Raw genomic sequence first — 17,155 nt, 5'->3', positions numbered from 1 at the left:
GGCTTAGCTCTATAGCCACGTGAAGGACACTCTTTAAAAGTATGCCCCGCTTCTTCACAGAGATTACAGATAATTGCATTTTTACAATCCTTTGCGATATGCCCATCTTTATGACACTTCGAGCAGACGAAGGAGGTTTGCTGACAATTCTCTTGTACATGCCCATACAACTTGCATTTTCGGCAATAACTTGGAGCGTCTTGAAAGAAAATGAGGCCTCTATCTCTGCCAATAACAAAACTTTGGGGAGGATGACTCATACCCCCTGGGCTCAGAGGATCAGGGCGGAAACGCACAAAATACTTGTGTTTGCCAGTCCACAAACCATGGCTACCCATAACTTTATGGGCGTAAACGACTTTTTCGCAGTATTTAGATAAGAACAAAAAAATATCATCCGTATCGACGTATGGGTTGTACATAAACACGACCAAGTGAATGTCTCTATTGTACAACACCGTGAACGTCAAGCCATCTAGTTCTGGATTGTCCTTATTCCTCTCCAAAAACAAAAATAAATTATGACAGGCTCCTATAGATGTTAAGACAAGAGTGCGCCTTCCACCAATTCGATCTTGTAAGCACAAAATATCCGCCATACTGACATGTAGAGTTTTAAACAGTACCTCTTTGACAAGATGTTCATCTGTAAATTTTTCTTTCTTCGCTTCCTCGACACAAATTCCAAACGCGTTCCTGACCCGGAAGTCTCCGGTCCCGGCGTAATCGATTTTCACGCCCATCTTTCTCCGTCTTGATCGCCTTCTTGGTTATCCCACCTTCTCCTTATAGCAGCGAGCAGCTTAAGCCATGTGGCGATGCTGCAGGGCCAAGAGCTTGGTACGGATCCCTCTCAACAAGACCATGATCTTGCCAAAAGGCCGAGAAGCGATAACCTGAAAAGGGTTCGCAGTACAGGCCGATGGTCCCCAATGCAGAGCACTAATGAAGGCAATAGACTACTGTCCCCAGCCCAATACACAGTCCGGGAGGCTTCTTTCTCTCACAAACCGGGGAAAACGTTCACGCGCGTCCTACGCACAGAAGTCACACCAGCATGCTTCTTTTCGTGTTTGCTATCTGCATAGCTCCGCCCACACGCGACTTTTGGACACGCCTTTTCTTCGCACGAAATTCCTGGTGCGGTGCCAAAGCACGCCAAGCAGAAAGCATGATAGGAATAGTAGTGAGTGAAAGGAAAAAAAAAAAAAAAAAAAAAGGATAACCATTGTTGATTGTGATGTCACGGCACCATTGTTGAGTGTTCCATCAGGGCCCTTGTGATGTCATCCAATAGCTGACCTTACTTGACCTCTTTGACCTCTTGACCTGACAAGGCTCTTGTGACACGCGCAGTGTTCCGTCCATTGAACAGACAAGGTAGGTCCAGCTGCATAGGAAGTGCTGGGCTACTTTTTAGCCACTAAGTAATCCAGTTCAAAAGATCCACAAGAGGGAGACACAGGCAAACTTTACTCATTTATTGAAGCACTGCAAAAGCTAAATGGTTACATCCAGCCAACTTGATACAAAAAAGGGTCAATTGCCTGCCAGAGACGACTCAGCAACCCTCCGAGGTGTGCACAACAGGCCCAAATCAAACGTGGAGGAGGGGAGGTCCAAACAATTCATTCAGGTGATAAGCCAATTAACCAATCATCAGTCTTAATTGGATCCAGGGTGTGTGTGACGACACTGGGGCTGAATGGGTTGCTTGGTGCTGGAAACAACCGACAGCTGATGCAATTAGGAGATTGACAGACTAGATGCAGGTATTATATGCAAAAAGCAACACTGCACTGACTGGGCAGACAGAGGAGAAGCTGAAGGAGGCACGACACACACAACTTTCCACTTGCTTGGCTGGAAGGATGATGCTTGCAATCCATTTCAATTTCATTCTGTTTTTTCATACTGGATTAGAAGGGGTGCACCGGTCCTGGAGGTACTGCAATACCAGGTCAATGCGTGGAGTGGACAGAGCAAGCTCTTTTTCCATCTCCCTGTTCGAAAAATCCATTTAATATATGGTCCCCAGATAGGGGACGTATCAGATATTAAACTGATAAGAACAGATACTACACTTGATCTTAGCCAAAAGGCCGAGAAGCGATAACCTGAAAAGGGTTCGCAGTACAGGCCGATGGTCCCCAATGCAGAGCACTAATGAAGGCAATAGACTACTGTCCCCAGCCCAATACACAGTCCGGGAGGCTTCTTTCTCTCACAAACCGGGGAAAACGTTCACGCGCGTCCTACGCACAGAAGTCACACCAGCATGCTTCTTTTCGTGTTTGCTATCTGCATAGCTCCGCCCACACGCGACTTTTGGACACGCCTTTTCTTCGCACGAAATTCCTGGTGCGGTGCCAAAGCACGCCAAGCAGAAAGCATGATAGGAATAGTAGTGAGTGAAAGGAAAAAAAAAAAAAAAAAAAAAAGGATAACCATTGTTGATTGTGATGTCACGGCACCATTGTTGAGTGTTCCATCAGGGCCCTTGTGATGTCATCCAATAGCTGACCTTACTTGACCTCTTTGACCTCTTGACCTGACAAGGCTCTTGTGACACGCGCAGTGTTCCGTCCATTGAACAGACAAGGTAGGTCCAGCTGCATAGGAAGTGCTGGGCTACTTTTTAGCCACTAAGTAATCCAGTTCAAAAGATCCACAAGAGGGAGACACAGGCAAACTTTACTCATTTATTGAAGCACTGCAAAAGCTAAATGGTTACATCCAGCCAACTTGATACAAAAAAGGGTCAATTGCCTGCCAGAGACGACTCAGCAACCCTCCGAGGTGTGCACAACAGGCCCAAATCAAACGTGGAGGAGGGGAGGTCCAAACAATTCATTCAGGTGATAAGCCAATTAACCAATCATCAGTCTTAATTGGATCCAGGGTGTGTGTGACGACACTGGGGCTGAATGGGTTGCTTGGTGCTGGAAACAACCGACAGCTGATGCAATTAGGAGATTGACAGACTAGATGCAGGTATTATATGCAAAAAGCAACACTGCACTGACTGGGCAGACAGAGGAGAAGCTGAAGGAGGCACGACACACACAACTTTCCACTTGCTTGGCTGGAAGGATGATGCTTGCAATCCATTTCAATTTCATTCTGTTTTTTCATACTGGATTAGAAGGGGTGCACCGGTCCTGGAGGTACTGCAATACCAGGTCAATGCGTGGAGTGGACAGAGCAAGCTCTTTTTCCATCTCCCTGTTCGAAAAATCCATTTAATATATGGTCCCCAGATAGGGGACGTATCAGATATTAAACTGATAAGAACAGATACTACACTTGATCTTAGCCAAAAGGCCGAGAAGCGATAACCTGAAAAGGGTTCGCAGTACAGGCCGATGGTCCCCAATGCAGAGCACTAATGAAGGCAATAGACTACTGTCCCCAGCCCAATACACAGTCCGGGAGGCTTCTTTCTCTCACAAACCGGGGAAAACGTTCACGCGCGTCCTACGCACAGAAGTCACACCAGCATGCTTCTTTTCGTGTTTGCTATCTGCATAGCTCCGCCCACACGCGACTTTTGGACACGCCTTTTCTTCGCACGAAATTCCTGGTGCGGTGCCAAAGCACGCCAAGCAGAAAGCATGATAGGAATAGTAGTGAGTGAAAGGAAAAAAAAAAAAAAAAAAAAAAGGATAACCATTGTTGATTGTGATGTCACGGCACCATTGTTGAGTGTTCCATCAGGGCCCTTGTGATGTCATCCAATAGCTGACCTTACTTGACCTCTTTGACCTCTTGACCTGACAAGGCTCTTGTGACACGCGCAGTGTTCCGTCCATTGAACAGACAAGGTAGGTCCAGCTGCATAGGAAGTGCTGGGCTACTTTTTAGCCACTAAGTAATCCAGTTCAAAAGATCCACAAGAGGGAGACACAGGCAAACTTTACTCATTTATTGAAGCACTGCAAAAGCTAAATGGTTACATCCAGCCAACTTGATACAAAAAAGGGTCAATTGCCTGCCAGAGACGACTCAGCAACCCTCCGAGGTGTGCACAACAGGCCCAAATCAAACGTGGAGGAGGGGAGGTCCAAACAATTCATTCAGGTGATAAGCCAATTAACCAATCATCAGTCTTAATTGGATCCAGGGTGTGTGTGACGACACTGGGGCTGAATGGGTTGCTTGGTGCTGGAAACAACCGACAGCTGATGCAATTAGGAGATTGACAGACTAGATGCAGGTATTATATGCAAAAAGCAACACTGCACTGACTGGGCAGACAGAGGAGAAGCTGAAGGAGGCACGACACACACAACTTTCCACTTGCTTGGCTGGAAGGATGATGCTTGCAATCCATTTCAATTTCATTCTGTTTTTTCATACTGGATTAGAAGGGGTGCACCGGTCCTGGAGGTACTGCAATACCAGGTCAATGCGTGGAGTGGACAGAGCAAGCTCTTTTTCCATCTCCCTGTTCGAAAAATCCATTTAATATATGGTCCCCAGATAGGGGACGTATCAGATATTAAACTGATAAGAACAGATACTACACTTGATCTTAGCCAAAAGGCCGAGAAGCGATAACCTGAAAAGGGTTCGCAGTACAGGCCGATGGTCCCCAATGCAGAGCACTAATGAAGGCAATAGACTACTGTCCCCAGCCCAATACACAGTCCGGGAGGCTTCTTTCTCTCACAAACCGGGGAAAACGTTCACGCGCGTCCTACGCACAGAAGTCACACCAGCATGCTTCTTTTCGTGTTTGCTATCTGCATAGCTCCGCCCACACGCGACTTTTGGACACGCCTTTTCTTCGCACGAAATTCCTGGTGCGGTGCCAAAGCACGCCAAGCAGAAAGCATGATAGGAATAGTAGTGAGTGAAAGGAAAAAAAAAAAAAAAAAAAAAAGGATAACCATTGTTGATTGTGATGTCACGGCACCATTGTTGAGTGTTCCATCAGGGCCCTTGTGATGTCATCCAATAGCTGACCTTACTTGACCTCTTTGACCTCTTGACCTGACAAGGCTCTTGTGACACGCGCAGTGTTCCGTCCATTGAACAGACAAGGTAGGTCCAGCTGCATAGGAAGTGCTGGGCTACTTTTTAGCCACTAAGTAATCCAGTTCAAAAGATCCACAAGAGGGAGACACAGGCAAACTTTACTCATTTATTGAAGCACTGCAAAAGCTAAATGGTTACATCCAGCCAACTTGATACAAAAAAGGGTCAATTGCCTGCCAGAGACGACTCAGCAACCCTCCGAGGTGTGCACAACAGGCCCAAATCAAACGTGGAGGAGGGGAGGTCCAAACAATTCATTCAGGTGATAAGCCAATTAACCAATCATCAGTCTTAATTGGATCCAGGGTGTGTGTGACGACACTGGGCTGAATGGGTTGCTTGGTGCTGGAAACAACCGACAGCTGATGCAATTAGGAGATTGACAGACTAGATGCAGGTATTATATGCAAAAAGCAACACTGCACTGACTGGGCAGACAGAGGAGAAGCTGAAGGAGGCACGACACACACAACTTTCCACTTGCTTGGCTGGAAGGATGATGCTTGCAATCCATTTCAATTTCATTCTGTTTTTTCATACTGGATTAGAAGGGGTGCACCGGTCCTGGAGGTACTGCAATACCAGGTCAATGCGTGGAGTGGACAGAGCAAGCTCTTTTTCCATCTCCCTGTTCGAAAAATCCATTTAATATATGGTCCCCAGATAGGGGACGTATCAGATATTAAACTGATAAGAACAGATTTTTTTTTTTTTAGTTGATGCGTCAGAGGACGCGTCATATTTGTATCAATTACCCATATGTCCTACGCCTCATCATCCGAATCAACATTTTTTATACTTTTTATTCATTATTTTTTCTTATTATTTTCTTTAAAAAAAATTTTTAACAAAACAAAACATAAAAACAGACATGACATAAATAACTAATCTTAATCGGGTCTTAGACCACAGGACCAAGCACAATACATCAACCTCCTCATTACATTCCTATGAATTATTAACTCTGGTAACAAAGGATCTGGTATCCCAGATTGAAGAGCCGGATGAACTTTAAACCGCTCAAAAAACTCTTGCCTCCGATCTACCAACATCTGTCTAACTTTATTATACAGACAATTAAGATTAACTCCCGTTCTTACTAATTTTTCTATTTCTTTATCTATTTTCTCAAAAGGTGACTCTTCTTCCTTCTTTTCTTCTCTTCTTGCTTCTTTTCCACCTTTTAAATCTCCCTTCTTTTCATCTTTCTTATTTTCTCTTACAACCCTCCTAATTCCAATTTCTTCTTTTTGGTTCTCTTTTTTTTTTTGACTATCTTCATCTTTCCTCTTCCTTTTTATTTCTTCTCCTTTCCTTTTAGGACATGACAAGTAGACATGATTGTCTTCCCCACATAGATTACATTTTTTCTTCTTTTTACATCCTGATGCTAAATGACCTCCTCCTTCACAATTTGCACACCACTGCTCTTCACAAGCATCTTTCTCATGACCATATGTCTTACAGTTTTTACAGAAACCCGGCATTCCATTGAAGAATAGATCGCCATTGACTGCTCCGATTTTAAACCTAGCTGGTGGAAATATCATCTCTCCCCCAGCATCCTCCTTAAATTTCACAAAGAATTTCCACTTAGTGGACCATATACCGTACTTATTAAAAATCTTTCCATTGCAGGAAACCTTCTCACAGAACCGTAACAAAAACACCATAATGTCCTCTTCCGGGACGTAAGGACTATACATCCTCACGGTGACCACTCGCTCCCTCCTTGGAAAATGCGGCATCACTTTCACACCATTCATAACAGGGCTCAGCCTGAAATGTTCCACTTGCTTCAATACAGCAGCACATACGTCTTCAGTAACGAATACCACATCATATAATCCTCGCTTTGGGAATTCAAGCATTGAAAGGATGAACTCCTTGCGTACCTCTATGAGTCCTATCAGCACTTCTTCAACCAAAAAGGCAAGTCCCTTCTCCTTCTTCCGAGGATCCAACAATAAAAACCGCACGCCATTCCGTATTCTTTCGTACGCCGGTACTTCGTCCATCTCTGGAATCTGGAACTCCGTTTCTGCCGTCTCCATCATCATCGTCATCGCCATCCGATTAGAAGCCACGACACAGGGACTTGAAGCGCCCTACCACAAAGTAGCAGGCAAGGTGATCGCTTCCCGTTGCCCAGGGACTAAGCCGCTCCCCAATAGCAGCAAGGAGGCAGGACCGAACTTTTCAGCGCGGCCCCAACCTCCAAGGCAGAGGAGACGGGTACCCCAGGCACCTTCTGGCCAAGACCCAATGTATCTCTACACTTGATCTTAGCCAAAAGGCCGAGAAGCGATAACCTGAAAAGGGTTCGCAGTACAGGCCGATGGTCCCCAATGCAGAGCACTAATGAAGGCAATAGACTACTGTCCCCAGCCCAATACACAGTCCGGGAGGCTTCTTTCTCTCACAAACCGGGGAAAACGTTCACGCGCGTCCTACGCACAGAAGTCACACCAGCATGCTTCTTTTCGTGTTTGCTATCTGCATAGCTCCGCCCACACGCGACTTTTGGACACGCCTTTTCTTCGCACGAAATTCCTGGTGCGGTGCCAAAGCACGCCAAGCAGAAAGCATGATAGGAATAGTAGTGAGTGAAAGGAAAAAAAAAAAAAAAAAAAAAAGGATAACCATTGTTGATTGTGATGTCACGGCACCATTGTTGAGTGTTCCATCAGGGCCCTTGTGATGTCATCCAATAGCTGACCTTACTTGACCTCTTTGACCTCTTGACCTGACAAGGCTCTTGTGACACGCGCAGTGTTCCGTCCATTGAACAGACAAGGTAGGTCCAGCTGCATAGGAAGTGCTGGGCTACTTTTTAGCCACTAAGTAATCCAGTTCAAAAGATCCACAAGAGGGAGACACAGGCAAACTTTACTCATTTATTGAAGCACTGCAAAAGCTAAATGGTTACATCCAGCCAACTTGATACAAAAAAGGGTCAATTGCCTGCCAGAGACGACTCAGCAACCCTCCGAGGTGTGCACAACAGGCCCAAATCAAACGTGGAGGAGGGGAGGTCCAAACAATTCATTCAGGTGATAAGCCAATTAACCAATCATCAGTCCTAATTGGATCCAGGGTGTGAGGACGACTGGGCTGAATGGGTTGCTTGGTGCTGGAAACAACCGACAGCTGATGCAATTAGGAGATTGACAGACTAGATGCAGGTATTATATGCAAAAAGCAACACTGCACTGACTGGGCAGACAGAGGAGAAGCTGAAGGAGGCACGACACACACAACTTTCCACTTGCTTGGCTGGAAGGATGATGCTTGCAATCCATTTCAATTTCATTCTGTTTTTTCATACTGGATTAGAAGGGGTGCACCGGTCCTGGAGGTACTGCAATACCAGGTCAATGCGTGGAGTGGACAGAGCAAGCTCTTTTTCCATCTCCCTGTTCGAAAAATCCATTTAATATATGGTCCCCAGATAGGGGACGTATCAGATATTAAACTGATAAGAACAGATACTACACTTGATCTTAGCCAAAAGGCCGAGAAGCGATAACCTGAAAAGGGTTCGCAGTACAGGCCGATGGTCCCCAATGCAGAGCACTAATGAAGGCAATAGACTACTGTCCCCAGCCCAATACACAGTCCGGGAGGCTTCTTTCTCTCACAAACCGGGGAAAACGTTCACGCGCGTCCTACGCACAGAAGTCACACCAGCATGCTTCTTTTCGTGTTTGCTATCTGCATAGCTCCGCCCACACGCGACTTTTGGACACGCCTTTTCTTCGCACGAAATTCCTGGTGCGGTGCCAAAGCACGCCAAGCAGAAAGCATGATAGGAATAGTAGTGAGTGAAAGGAAAAAAAAAAAAAAAAAAAAAAAAAAAGGATAACCATTGTTGATTGTGATGTCACGGCACCATTGTTGAGTGTTCCATCAGGGCCCTTGTGATGTCATCCAATAGCTGACCTTACTTGACCTCTTTGACCTCTTGACCTGACAAGGCTCTTGTGACACGCGCAGTGTTCCGTCCATTGAACAGACAAGGTAGGTCCAGCTGCATAGGAAGTGCTGGGCTACTTTTTAGCCACTAAGTAATCCAGTTCAAAAGATCCACAAGAGGGAGACACAGGCAAACTTTACTCATTTATTGAAGCACTGCAAAAGCTAAATGGTTACATCCAGCCAACTTGATACAAAAAAGGGTCAATTGCCTGCCAGAGACGACTCAGCAACCCTCCGAGGTGTGCACAACAGGCCCAAATCAAACGTGGAGGAGGGGAGGTCCAAACAATTCATTCAGGTGATAAGCCAATTAACCAATCATCAGTCCTAATTGGATCCAGGGTGTGAGGACGACCTGGGCTGAATGGGTTGCTTGGTGCTGGAAACAACCGACAGCTGATGCAATTAGGAGATTGACAGACTAGATGCAGGTATTATATGCAAAAAGCAACACTGCACTGACTGGGCAGACAGAGGAGAAGCTGAAGGAGGCACGACACACACAACTTTCCACTTGCTTGGCTGGAAGGATGATGCTTGCAATCCATTTCAATTTCATTCTGTTTTTTCATACTGGATTAGAAGGGGTGCACCGGTCCTGGAGGTACTGCAATACCAGGTCAATGCGTGGAGTGGACAGAGCAAGCTCTTTTTCCATCTCCCTGTTCGAAAAATCCATTTAATATATGGTCCCCAGATAGGGGACGTATCAGATATTAAACTGATAAGAACAGATACTACACTTGATCTTAGCCAAAAGGCCGAGAAGCGATAACCTGAAAAGGGTTCGCAGTACAGGCCGATGGTCCCCAATGCAGAGCACTAATGAAGGCAATAGACTACTGTCCCCAGCCCAATACACAGTCCGGGAGGCTTCTTTCTCTCACAAACCGGGGAAAACGTTCACGCGCGTCCTACGCACAGAAGTCACACCAGCATGCTTCTTTTCGTGTTTGCTATCTGCATAGCTCCGCCCACACGCGACTTTTGGACACGCCTTTTCTTCGCACGAAATTCCTGGTGCGGTGCCAAAGCACGCCAAGCAGAAAGCATGATAGGAATAGTAGTGAGTGAAAGGAAAAAAAAAAAAAAAAAAAAAAAGGATAACCATTGTTGATTGTGATGTCACGGCACCATTGTTGAGTGTTCCATCAGGGCCCTTGTGATGTCATCCAATAGCTGACCTTACTTGACCTCTTTGACCTCTTGACCTGACAAGGCTCTTGTGACACGCGCAGTGTTCCGTCCATTGAACAGACAAGGTAGGTCCAGCTGCATAGGAAGTGCTGGGCTACTTTTTAGCCACTAAGTAATCCAGTTCAAAAGATCCACAAGAGGGAGACACAGGCAAACTTTACTCATTTATTGAAGCACTGCAAAAGCTAAATGGTTACATCCAGCCAACTTGATACAAAAAAGGGTCAATTGCCTGCCAGAGACGACTCAGCAACCCTCCGAGGTGTGCACAACAGGCCCAAATCAAACGTGGAGGAGGGGAGGTCCAAACAATTCATTCAGGTGATAAGCCAATTAACCAATCATCAGTCCTAATTGGATCCAGGGTGTGAGGAGACTGGCTGAATGGGTTGCTTGGTGCTGGAAACAACCGACAGCTGATGCAATTAGGAGATTGACAGACTAGATGCAGGTATTATATGCAAAAAGCAACACTGCACTGACTGGGCAGACAGAGGAGAAGCTGAAGGAGGCACGACACACACAACTTTCCACTTGCTTGGCTGGAAGGATGATGCTTGCAATCCATTTCAATTTCATTCTGTTTTTTCATACTGGATTAGAAGGGGTGCACCGGTCCTGGAGGTACTGCAATACCAGGTCAATGCGTGGAGTGGACAGAGCAAGCTCTTTTTCCATCTCCCTGTTCGAAAAATCCATTTAATATATGGTCCCCAGATAGGGGACGTATCAGATATTAAACTGATAAGAACAGATACTACACTTGATCTTAGCCAAAAGGCCGAGAAGCGATAACCTGAAAAGGGTTCGCAGTACAGGCCGATGGTCCCCAATGCAGAGCACTAATGAAGGCAATAGACTACTGTCCCCAGCCCAATACACAGTCCGGGAGGCTTCTTTCTCTCACAAACCGGGGAAAACGTTCACGCGCGTCCTACGCACAGAAGTCACACCAGCATGCTTCTTTTCGTGTTTGCTATCTGCATAGCTCCGCCCACACGCGACTTTTGGACACGCCTTTTCTTCGCACGAAATTCCTGGTGCGGTGCCAAAGCACGCCAAGCAGAAAGCATGATAGGAATAGTAGTGAGTGAAAGGAAAAAAAAAAAAAAAAAAAAAAAAAAAAGGATAACCATTGTTGATTGTGATGTCACGGCACCATTGTTGAGTGTTCCATCAGGGCCCTTGTGATGTCATCCAATAGCTGACCTTACTTGACCTCTTTGACCTCTTGACCTGACAAGGCTCTTGTGACACGCGCAGTGTTCCGTCCATTGAACAGACAAGGTAGGTCCAGCTGCATAGGAAGTGCTGGGCTACTTTTTAGCCACTAAGTAATCCAGTTCAAAAGATCCACAAGAGGGAGACACAGGCAAACTTTACTCATTTATTGAAGCACTGCAAAAGCTAAATGGTTACATCCAGCCAACTTGATACAAAAAAGGGTCAATTGCCTGCCAGAGACGACTCAGCAACCCTCCGAGGTGTGCACAACAGGCCCAAATCAAACGTGGAGGAGGGGAGGTCCAAACAATTCATTCAGGTGATAAGCCAATTAACCAATCATCAGTCCTAATTGGATCCAGGGTGTGAGGAGACTGGCTGAATGGGTTGCTTGGTGCTGGAAACAACCGACAGCTGATGCAATTAGGAGATTGACAGACTAGATGCAGGTATTATATGCAAAAAGCAACACTGCACTGACTGGGCAGACAGAGGAGAAGCTGAAGGAGGCACGACACACACAACTTTCCACTTGCTTGGCTGGAAGGATGATGCTTGCAATCCATTTCAATTTCATTCTGTTTTTTCATACTGGATTAGAAGGGGTGCACCGGTCCTGGAGGTACTGCAATACCAGGTCAATGCGTGGAGTGGACAGAGCAAGCTCTTTTTCCATCTCCCTGTTCGAAAAATCCATTTAATATATGGTCCCCAGATAGGGGACGTATCAGATATTAAACTGATAAGAACAGATTTTTTTTTTTTTTTTTTTTTTTTTTTTTTTTTAAAAAGCTTACATTACATTTTTAAAGTTCAAACTCAAATTTAGATTAAACTAACAAAACATTCCACATATGTACATTCCAAACTGTTGCTGCTCTTTTCCCTATTCTTTTCCTATCTTGTAAGTAGAATATATATAACTCACTAAGAGCTAGCTTAATACAGACCTTAAATTCAATACTATCTTGTCTGAACACTAGGATATTTCTGCATTTCCACAGGGCATTCTTGACACAATTTAGCATAATCCACAATATCTTCTTCTTCTCTGGATCCTTGAGGTCACATAGTCCATACAGCACCACTTCATAGTCAAGTCTTTTTAAGTCACATGAATGTTTGAGAATGGGTCCTGCATATCTCCATACTCTTTGTGCATACATACAGTTCCACAGCACATGCAACGTAGATTCATCTCCTGCACAACCTGCTCTGGGGCATTTTGATGTTGAAACTAGGCCTCTCCTATGCTGGAACTCTTTTGTAGGCAGACATGCATGCATGCTCATCCAAGCTAAGTCTTTAAGATTGTTTGACAGATATGGTACATTGCATAATTTCCAGCATTCTGCAGATTTCTCAGATGTAAGATTTGCCACCGGTACTATTTGCTGTTCACTGTCCATCAAATATTTGATTTTCCTGGCATTGTTTAGGATATTTCTTTGATATTTACCTAAGTCATAAATTCTAATAATCTTCTCAATTATGAGATATTGCTTCGGTGGAACCAACAGGACTGGTATAGTTAACGGCAGTTGTATCCATTTTCTTTTGCGGAAGCAATGTCCCACTGTATATTTTAGAAAAAAAGTCCATGTATTATCCGCATTAAGGGTTTTGGCACATAGGGCAAAGTATTGTAGATACATAAACCTTTTGAAATCTGGAATTTCTTTGCCTCCGAATTTTTTAAGCTTGTGCATCGTCTCTCTTTTAACTTTCTCCATTTTTGAGTTCCATATGAACTGGAAGCAGATTCTTTGGAGGTATTTGACACAGTTTTCTTTTGGCAGAAACACTTGGCTCAGATATAGCATAATCGGGATTATTATGGCCTTAATTATTAAGTTTTTCCCCTCTATTGTTAGGTTTCGAAGCTTCCAAAACTCAATTTTCTTTTTTATTTTCTCTTTTGCTAATTCCCAGCTTTCACTTCCATCATTTGTTTTGCCAAAGATGACTCCCAATATTTTCATTTGCTCTGGTTGTATTTTGATATCAGTTAAGTTCACGTCAGTCCATTTACCTATCAAAAGGCACTCACATTTTTGCCTGTTCATTCTGAATCCTGAGGCTTGACAAAAGAATTCAGTAGTCTGTAGAGCTCTTCTAAGTGATGCTGTTGTAGTGCAAAAAATAGAGACATCGTCCATGTATGCTTTTGTTTTCACAGCTAATCCACTTCCTCCCGGTATCGGCACTCCTTTTATTATCTTGTCTCTTCTTAATGCTGCCAGAAGAGGTTCTAATACGCATACAAACAGGATTGGTGATAAAGGGCACCCTTGTTTTACCCCGGAATGCAAGGAAACTTTATCTGATAGAAATCCATTAATCGCTATTTGGCTGTAGGCCTGTTTATATAGTAAGGAGATCAACTTGATGATACTTGATGGAAAATTCATTTGTTTTAGTACCTTCCACAAAAATTCATGTGAAACACGATCGTAGGCCTTCATAAAGTCCAGTGACAGGACTGCTAGATTTTGGTTTCTTTCTCCTTGATACCAGATGCAATCTTTAATGATATTCAGGTTTTCACTAACACTTCTGCCTGGAATCCCACAAGTTTGATCTTTGTTGATTACTTTGCCAATTACGTGTTTTACTCTATTTACAATAATTTTGGCTAATATTTTATAGTCCACGCTTAGTAGAGTTATTGGCCTCCAGTTTTCCAGATTATCTTTTGCTCCTTTTTTATAGATTAGCGTTACTTTTCCTCTTCTCCATGATTCCGGAAGAATATCAGCTTTCATGGCTTCCCTAAATATTTGCAGCAGGTCTTCTTTTAGAATATTCCAGAAGGTTTCATAAAATTCAACTGGTAGTCCATCTGCTCCCGGCATTTTTCCTTTTGCAAAGCTTTTAATGGCTTTGTGTAGTTCATCCATTGTCAGTTCTATTTCTAGGGTATCATGGTCTCTCTTCTCCAATTTATTCTCTAAGCCCTCCAATGTATCAGTAACAAATGCTTCGTCAATTTCTTTTCTACTAAATAGATCCTGATAAAACAGCTGAGCCTCTTTTAGTATTTCTCCTTGTTCAGTTTTCCCTGCTATACTTGTGATGATACTCTTTTGCTCCATTATTTTTTTGAAGAAGAATCTTGAGCATTTCTCACTTTCCTCCAGATGTTTTACTTTTGCGTTGAAAATAATTTCCTTCCCTTTCGAATCAATGGCTTTGTTTATATTTTGTTTTGTCTTCTCTATTTCGTCGGTAACGTCTATACCAGCATCTTTCAATTTCAAGTATGTTTGCAGCTTGGTATTGAGATCTTTGTACCATTTTTGTCTGTCTTTCGCTTTCTTTATTCCCATTCTTAAGAAGAACTTTTTCACTTTAGTTTTAGTAAACTCCCACCATTCCAATATTGAGGAGAATCTTCTTTTCCAACTAGACCATAGTTTGTAGTTTTGTATGAACTCTTTTATGATTTCTTCATCTTTTAAGAGGTTAGTATTTAGTCTCCACATTTCTTTACCTTTTGCTTCTCCTGTTATTTTGATTCGGGAAAGGAGCATTTTGTGGTCTGAGAAAATATTTTCTTTTAATGACATGGTCACGGGTTGAAATACACTAGCGATGAATATATAGTCCAGCCTTGACTGGACCATCGAATTCCCCCATGTATAGCCTGGGTCTTCGTTGTTCACTGTATTCCACACATCTATCAACTTAAAGTCTATGATCAAGTCATTCAATTGTTTCATTGTTTTGTCTATTTTCCTTTTCTTTACACCAGTTCTGTCGCTTTCTTTCCTTACACAGTTAAAGTCTCCTGCTATAATAATTGGAGATGATCCTGTTAGAAAATATTGGATGTTTCCCAGTAATTCTTCCCTCTCATGGACATCCGGCGAGGCATATACGTTAAGCAACTTTATTTCACCTTCGTCCACTTTTATTTTGACCAAGAGTGCTCTCCCGGGAATTATTTGGGTAAAAGAGATAATTTGACACTTGTTCCCCTTGAATAGAATTCCAACACCTGCTGCTTTATTTTCATTGTTACCTGACCATATAGATGGCCCATAAGTCCATGCATCTCTTAGGTCTTTATAGTCTTGGGAGTACTCAATCCCACATTCTTGTAAAAATAAAATGTCACTCTTAATCGTTCCTAGAAATGAAAATAAGGCGGCCCTCCTGGTTGGCCCCTTTAAGCTCCTCACGTTGAGGGAAGCAACAGAGATTGTTTTTTCCATCAAGTCCCTTCATCCGATTCTGATATTGCGCCTATCAGTTCTTCAACAGGGTCTTCAGAGATGGAGAACTCTATATTTGCCTCATTTGATGACGTGATGTCTACTGGAAATAATTCTGATTGTAAATCAAACATAGTAGATTTTTTTATAGCTCTTCCTTGATCAGCTTTCTCAGCTTTCCGTTTTTTTTGTCTCTCAGTATCCATTTCTTCTGCTCCTCCAACTTTCTCTTCGGGTTCCTTAATTGAAGTCGAGGATCTCTCCTTTCTTTCAACCGTCACCCTACTTGAGGTTGATTCTTCTGGAATCTCCACAGAAGTACACGGATTAGCGTCTTCACTAGGTTGTTGTACTGATGTAGTTTCTTTTCTCTGCTCCGGAATATCATTAATTTGCTCTGCAGTTATTTCCATTTCGGATTGCAGTCTCTCAAAGACTTCAGCTGGGGTAGGCGCTCTTGGCTTTGAAGGGGGCTGTGCCTTCAGCACATCTGCCCATGTCCTATGAGTTGGGGTTTTCAACGGGCATTTTTTGTAACCATGTCCGGCTACTCCGCATAAGCTACAAACGATGTCTTGGTCACAATTTTTTGTTTCGTGATCCTTCTGGAAACATTTCTTACAGGTAGCAACTTCTTGCGGACACCCGTCTGCAGTGTGTCCAAACTCTAGGCATTTCCGGCAGAAGACCGGCATTCCTGAGTAGTATAGTCTTCCCCTTTCTCGACCGATCAGAAAGTTAGATGGTAAATGCGCAAACGCTCCCACTCCAGTCATATCTTCTTTTAGTTTTACAAAAAATTTATGCTTCCCCGTCCATAACTTTTCGCTGTTCAGTATTTTGTGAGAGTATCGGACTTGCTTACATAGGCGTTGCAGGAATTGAGCTATGTCTTCCACTGGGATGTGCGGGTTGCTCATATGCACCACTAGTTGTATTTCAGCACTAGGAGAAAGCATAATGAAGGATAATCCCTTCAAGTCTTCATGAGAGAGATTTTTCTTTATCTGCTCGTAGATGTTGTAGCATTCAAACTCGTTATCCATTGTTAGGGTATATCGCCCATAGGAGTCCTGCAGCGCCAAGATCTTCTCCTTTTTCACCTTCAGGATTCCGATTAAAACATGTCGCACAAAGTAAGCCAGCTGGAACTTTCTCCTCACTTCTTCATCTTCTTCGATGTCAATACGGATGGAATTTTTGATGAACTGCTCTCCTCGCTCGGCATAGCGCACGGTGGCCGCATACACCATCTTGTTTTCTGGAATGGGCTTTCACCCAGACGATCCTCCGCTCGTTGCTACCGGGCTAATCCTTCCCCCTATAGCAGCAGGGGGGTTAAGCCCAGGCTATGAACCTGGGCGATCCCCCCAGGCCGAGGGCTAGGGTACCGATAGCACCTCTTGGTCGATCTCCTGTATTACTACACTTGATCGAGCCAAAAGGCCGAGAAGCGATAACCTGAAAAGGGTTCGCAGTACAGGCCGATGGTCCCCAAT

General features: G+C 43.9%; 7 non-coding genes and 1 pseudogene across 7 annotated transcripts; all 8 read right to left on the bottom strand.

Annotated features, from left to right (window-relative positions):
- Positions 1-1,923: 1,923 nt before the first annotated feature.
- On the bottom strand, positions 1,924-2,114 carry LOC120984990. The gene has a single exon (XR_005775474.1). It is a non-coding gene; the product is annotated as a U2 spliceosomal RNA (small nuclear RNA).
- Positions 2,115-3,145: 1,031 nt separating this feature from the next.
- On the bottom strand, positions 3,146-3,336 carry LOC120984989. Its single transcript, XR_005775473.1, has one exon. It is a non-coding gene; the product is annotated as a U2 spliceosomal RNA (small nuclear RNA).
- A 1,031-nt stretch (positions 3,337-4,367) lies between these two features.
- LOC120984987 lies at positions 4,368-4,558 on the bottom strand. The gene has a single exon (XR_005775471.1). It is a non-coding gene; the product is annotated as a U2 spliceosomal RNA (small nuclear RNA).
- Positions 4,559-5,588: 1,030 nt separating this feature from the next.
- On the bottom strand, positions 5,589-5,761 carry LOC120984954 (annotated as a pseudogene).
- Positions 5,762-8,376: 2,615 nt separating this feature from the next.
- On the bottom strand, positions 8,377-8,567 carry LOC120984986. The gene has a single exon (XR_005775470.1). It is a non-coding gene; the product is annotated as a U2 spliceosomal RNA (small nuclear RNA).
- A 1,033-nt stretch (positions 8,568-9,600) lies between these two features.
- On the bottom strand, positions 9,601-9,791 carry LOC120984985. Its single transcript, XR_005775469.1, has one exon. It is a non-coding gene; the product is annotated as a U2 spliceosomal RNA (small nuclear RNA).
- A 1,026-nt stretch (positions 9,792-10,817) lies between these two features.
- On the bottom strand, positions 10,818-11,008 carry LOC120984984. Its single transcript, XR_005775468.1, has one exon. It is a non-coding gene; the product is annotated as a U2 spliceosomal RNA (small nuclear RNA).
- A 1,031-nt stretch (positions 11,009-12,039) lies between these two features.
- On the bottom strand, positions 12,040-12,235 carry LOC120985005. Its single transcript, XR_005775489.1, has one exon. It is a non-coding gene; the product is annotated as a U2 spliceosomal RNA (small nuclear RNA).
- Positions 12,236-17,155: the final 4,920 nt, after the last annotated feature.

The sequence above is a fragment of the Bufo bufo genome, unplaced genomic scaffold (assembly GCF_905171765.1).
Source record: "Bufo bufo unplaced genomic scaffold, aBufBuf1.1, whole genome shotgun sequence".
In the NCBI taxonomy this organism is placed as follows: domain Eukaryota; kingdom Metazoa; phylum Chordata; class Amphibia; order Anura; family Bufonidae; genus Bufo; species Bufo bufo.
This window is presented reverse-complemented; position numbering and strand designations above follow the sequence as displayed.